This window comes from Sturnira hondurensis, unplaced genomic scaffold (genome assembly GCF_014824575.4).
Source record: "Sturnira hondurensis isolate 20B ecotype Veracruz unplaced genomic scaffold, ASM1482457v3 Scaffold0008328, whole genome shotgun sequence".
NCBI classification, from domain to species: Eukaryota; Metazoa; Chordata; class Mammalia; order Chiroptera; family Phyllostomidae; genus Sturnira; species Sturnira hondurensis.
The window spans coordinates 63,958-70,236 of record NW_028080959.1 but is presented as its reverse complement, the minus strand read 5'-3'; positions in this window follow the sequence as shown (position 1 = coordinate 70,236).

Genomic DNA, 6,279 nt, shown 5'->3' with positions numbered 1-6,279 from the left:
CACACTCAAGGACAAATGAATTTAAGGGAATAAATCTCATTTTGGTATATCAACATAAATTGGTGAATATTCTATTGAGATCCTCCCCTAAGACCTCTCCTAAATGTCCAGCCTTTAAAACCCCTGAAAATGAAGGTTCCTTCATGTGCTCTCTCTCCCAGGAGCACGCCCATGCCTTTCCCTGCCTCCTCATCTTCCCCTACAGGCATACATCTCCTCCTAAACTGTCAGGGTCCCCATGAGACTTGCAACCAGGGGACCAATGGGCAGCAACAGCTCATCTCAGGCTAACCCTTGAACCTGTCCCAAAGGCCCCCTTTTCTGTGATGTAGTGAGCCAAAGCTGCCCAGCATAGGCTCATTTTTCCACCTAGTATTCTAGGTCCTTCCCTGTTTCGCTGTCCCCAGCTTTAATAAATGTCCTCTAAAAATCACCTGGACTCGTGTTGTCAAATCTTTCCTGCATGAAGTCAAGAAACCCACACACTACCAGCTGGCCCAAGGCAGACCCGCTCAGAGCCAGGTCCCCTGTCAGGTAACAACTTGGAAGACTTAAAAATTCTTGATGCCTGGAACCAACTCAAACCAATTGAATCTGAACATGTAGGGATGTGGCTTTAGCATAGATATTTAAAAAATCTTACAGGTGAGCCCTGACTGGTATAGCTCAGTAGACTGAGCACCAGCCTGCAAGCCAAGGGGTTGCCTGTTAGATTCCCAATCAGGGCACATGCCTGGGTTGTGGGCCAGGTCCCCAGTAGAGGGTGCATGAGAGGCAACCACACATTGATGTTTCTCTCCCTCTTTTCCACCCTCCCTTCCCCTCTCTCTAAAAATAAATAAAGTCTTTAAAAAATCTTACAGGTGATTCTAGTGTACCAGTATTGCAATGACTGTTTTTTTATATGTCCTTTGCAAGCTAGGATTAAGGACCACTGCTCTGGCCTTGAAGGTTCTTGACACCCTTAATTTGAATGACTTTCACTTCCACTACACTTAAGAATATCACCTTCATGGTACTGTTCTGACCTTGACATCACCTAGAATCTTCCTACCTCTGAATTCTGTCATTCCAACAGTCCCACTATAATCTTACAGTTCCCTTCTCTGTTACAGTTTCCATCTAAATTACCACTTCAGACCTTGACACCACCATCTTCTCCTAATTTATTAGCAGTCCCCTATTTTTGCTTGTTCCCCCATACATCCTGGCTCCTGTGGTGGATCATTGTCACTAGTATAGCTTCACCATGCAAGACCTATTGCTTATCTATCATACTTACCTCACAAATCCTGTACCCTAAATTGACTGGCAAATCTGCGTCTTCTGTTCTGCTGGAACTTCTGGAGGAAAACTTGAACATCAGTCAGATGGGTACCACTACGAGTGTATGATTTCTAATTTTATTGCTTTTCTGAACACTGTTGATCCTTTCATTTCTACTCAATGCTCTCTCCCATTTCTCTTAACCACTATTGTAAAACTTTGCATGTCCCCCCTTTTTCCCTCACCTGAGGACATTTTTTATTGCTTTTTAGAGAGAGAGAAAGGCAGAGGGAGAAACATCAATCTGAGAGAAAAACATCAAGTGGTTGTCTCCCACATGTTCACAGATGGGGGTTCAAACCCACAACCTAGGTATGTGCTCTGACCTGAAATTGAACTGCAACCTTTTGGTCACAGGATGACGCTCCAACCAAGTGAGCCACGCCAGCCAGCACTGCCCCTTTTTGAATATAGGCCATGGTGTGAGCTCCTCTTTCACAAGTATAAGCCTATTTCCATCTCCTAGTGTTCTTTCCTTTTTCTTTTTGCTCTGAGAGGACTGCTCTGCTGTTTTCACAAGGCTAATTATGTTCTGGATACTATCATCATGACTCCTTCTTTATTGAATCTTCAAACTCCGCTGGCTTGTTCCCCTGAGACTCCGTGTGTGCGCGTGCACACAGCTCACCTTATAAACCTCTCTTTTGTTTGTCTTTTCCATCAGTTACCATCTTTATTTGTTTTTCATCAGCCAAGCTTCTAGAAAGAGCAGCCTAGTTCAGTATTTCCATTCTTTACCTCTTAGGTATTCCTCAATCCACAGCCACCAGGCTCCCACTGCTTGACTAACTGCATGGGCAATGGTCAGAGCAGAATCCATAAGGATATTTGCCCACGTTCCTTTTATTGGACCTGTTCTCCACACCATCTGTGCTAACCATGTCTGCCTTTTCAAAACCAACTTTGGCCCTCGTAATGTTCCCCTGCATGGCTCCCCTCTGACTGGCTGCTTCTTCTCAGTCTTCATTACTGCATCACACACAATCTTTTCTATGTATTTTTAAAGTTGGCAGATTTCAAGGTTCTGTCATTAGCCCTCATTGTTTCTCCCTAGATAGCCTCATGCTAAGGAGGCTATCTAGCCGCCGCCGCCACCGCCTCCTCCTCCTCGTCCAATTTTATGTGTTCCAAACCAAGCTCATTATCTTCCTAAATCCTTTCATCAAACTATGAAACCAGAGCCAGGTGTTTTTCATCTTTATTGGTGACACCATTATTCACTCAAGTCTCTCACAACAGAAACCTGGGTGTAGTTATCTGGTGTGTCCTCTCTCTCCCTCAACCCCCACATCTGATTAATCATCGAGTCCTAGCAATTCTACTTCCTAAATAGTTCTCCAGTGTGTCTGCTTTGCTCTAGTGCTACTGCCTTCATTCAGGTTTTTATCTCTCAATATGACTGGTGATGCAATCTTCTAACTTGTCTCCCTGTCTGCACTCTTGCTCCTCGAAGATTGCTTCACCCAGCAGTCAGAGTGATAGAAAGCCTTTAGAACAGTACCCAGGACATAGTAGGTATTTAGTCAAGTGTTCTTGAATGAATGGATGTCCAAACACTCTCTGGGGTGGCATACAAAGCCTGTTCCTATTTTCCAGCCTCATTTCCTCTCTTGTACTTTAGGTTCTGGTTAGTGAGTACAAGAGCAGATCTCATAACAGGTCTTCTGATTCTAAGTTTGAGTGCTCTTTCAACAATAGCCCAGCTGCTTCCTTTCCACCTGCTTTTATGAAAGTCTTAGAAACCTTCTGACTGGGGACATTTGGATGCAGTCCCAACTGGAGGCAAGAGGATGGACATTATGACCTCCCCTTCTCACTTCCCATGAGGGGATGGTATGATGTTAGACCCGCAAGGGGAGGAAGGAGGTAGATTTTGTAAAGGTCTGAGGCATGGAAGAATTAAGAATCATATTTACTGCATTTGCTAATTCACTTATCTTCCCCAACAGACATTTACTTTGTGCCAGAATCTGGGACAGACCTTGAGGGTATGATGGTGGGCTCCACTGCCTTCAGGGGTATTGATGGACAGTGATGGGAGCTTCTGACAAAATGGGAAGTAGAAAGGGATAAGCCCGTGGAGCATGACCTTGGTTGTGGTGCAGAGAAAGCATCTCCAGGGAGAATGGCCAAAAAGTAGCTCTAGGACATGCATGTCCTGGCCCACTGCAATACCTGGGCAATGGGATGTCACGAAATGGCAGGCAGATAGGGAGGTCTAAGTCTGGAGCACAACTTTATTTCTTTAGCCCCTCACTCCTTGCTCCAGCTGCCCCTAAGAGCAACAGTTATCCCCGTCTCCCTGGATACCTTGGATGTGGCCAAGTCAACCTTCCTAGCAGTACCCAGGATGACTAGCAACATAAACTTCTCTGGGGTGATGTTATTGTGTGGAGTGGCACATGTTCAGGACAAGTTGCCCTGGATTTTCCTAAGTCTGAGTTTCCCTTCATGAGCCTCTAGCTCTTCCCTGGTGACCCACTCAGGTGATCCCTCAAAGAAGGCCTTTCATCCAGAGTCCTGGCACTTCTCAGACACTATTTGAAAAACCACCTTATATACCAGACCATTGCTTTCCATGTAGGTAGGGAAGAGTTGGATCCTCCCTCCCTGGGGTCACTGACCTGTGAGGACTAGCTCAGATGGTGGGGGTCAGGCTATAAAGCTTAGCTGGTAGTGGAATGTCTAGACTGTGACCCCAAGCCAGACCCCTAGGCTGGCCTGCTCTGTACCCCTCCCCTCACCACCTCCTTCCTGGGCAGGGCTGTACCACACCAAGAAGACACTGCCCCAGGGCCTCGTAACTTGAGTGAGACAGTCCAATTATCTTCAATTTATGGAGCTCAATTGGAGTGAGTTCAGAAAAGAGCAACCTGAACAATTAAGGGACTGGAGGGCTCAGCTTCTGGGGCAAAGATAAAAGGCCGCAGTAGTGGTTTCAGGGGGAGTGGTGGCTAAGGCGGGGCACAGGAATGTCTGCCAGCAAGCGGGTGTGGAAGGGGGCAAACACCTGGGAGGAAGGGGGCAGGATGAGCTAGAACAAGGTGAGAGAGGTGAGCCCCCAGGAAGGGCAGGCAAGAACTCAGAGCTCAGACCCAGCCTCTGGGAGTCAAGCCATGTTGAGCAAGTAATAAATTCTGGTTGTCGTAACCCAGGCCCTGGCTTGAGGGAATCACTGGAAGCTCCAGAGAGCGCAGTGATCAGGAGGGGGTGACTTTGACAGAAAGAAGCCTAGACCTGGGGCCTGTTGAAAGCTTAGGCCCTGTAAGAAATTCATGTGATGCAAGAAATGGTGGTTTGCAGGGCTGCCTGAGCTCCAAAGTATCCTGGGACATCTGTTCCAGCCCTGCTAAGATCCCACAAGCTAGGATGCCCCTGAGTGAACTCAATTGTTAATTCAGATTTTGTATTGAATACTCAAGTCAGATTTTTGATCAACACTAGGACATAGCCTCGTACTAGTTGGCAGGGGCCCTACTGGTCCAGGTTCAACTTGTAGTAAGCTGTGTGGCCTTGGGTAAGTCCTTTCTTTTCTCTGAGTCTGTTTCTTCCTCTGTCAGACAAGAAGAACCTTTTAAAGCAGTGGAATCCTCCCCCGCTTTAATGAATCTTACATAGAACCCTACTATATAGAACAGATGAAAATAGTTCTTTGTTAATGGAAATGTGTTTATTAAGTTCAAATGTATGTCCCTTACTTTACTGTCAAGTGAATCAATCAGAATTATGAGGCAGTTTTGATCAAATCAATGGTTTGAAATGAAGGGTTACAGCTTTTGGTTGCTGAAATCTGCCTACACATCTGATGTTTGCAGACCTCCCGAAATTCCTCCACATAGCCTAAGGGTGCCCAGAGAATTCTGGGTGAAAACCATCACCTCAGTTATCTCTGAAGATCCCTTCCAACTCAGACTTTTTTCAGAATCTAGACTCTGCCTCCCTAGAAAACAGGCGTTCTGTGTCCTCTACCTTGCATCCCCAGCATCTTGGGACTTTTATACCTGGCCCATTGCTTTGCAGAGTTTTGTTTGTTTTTAAGATTTTACTTATTTGTTTTTAGAGAGGGGAAGGGATGGAGAAAGAGAGAGAAAGAAAATCAATATGCCAGACAAACATCAATCAGTTGCCTCTCATAAGCACCCTTACAGGGAACTGAACCCACAACCCAGGTGTGTGCCCTGATTGGGAATCGAACCAGAGACTTTTTGCTTTGTGGGACATTTCCAAACCAAATGAGCCACACTGGTCAGGGCGCTTTGCAGTATTTTTTTTTAAAGAGTTATGAAGTCTGATGGAATGAATTGGGGAGCGTTGGTCAGGTAAAGGAGGTGGGCCTTGTTTGGGAGGGTGCCCTACCCAGACACAAGACCTCTGCCCACTTTGGAGCTCCCTTCCAGATGCCTGGGAGCAGTACTTTCAGAGAAGCAGAATTTAAGTCCCAGTCTTTGGGTGTGTCCCTCTTATTTTTTAAGCCAGTATCTCTTAAAAACATTTTTTATTCATTGATGAGAGAGAGAGAGATAGACACACACACACACACACACACACACACACACACATAGATTTGTTGTTCCACTTATTTAGTCATTCATTGATTGATTCTTGTATGTGCCCTGACTGAAATAGAACCCATGACCTTAGCGTTTGGGGATGACACTTGAATCAACTGGCCTACCCAGCCAGAGCTGGGTGTATCACTCTTGCCCAACCTCTTTCCACTTCAGCCGTCATTCCCAGAAGGCTTCACTTCCCAGTGCCCAGGAGGCAGTCCAAACCAGGATTTTTCAGAGGTTGAGTAAAGCCAAGCTGATCAGAGCAGAGGAGGTTGCCTGGGCAAAAAGGACCAAAATGACACTGCTTTATGTACACTTGGATGTGAAATGATGACTTTGGAAATGACTTGGCAACACAGCTTACCAAGCAAGGGTTTGGATGCTACAGGTGCCAGGCTGT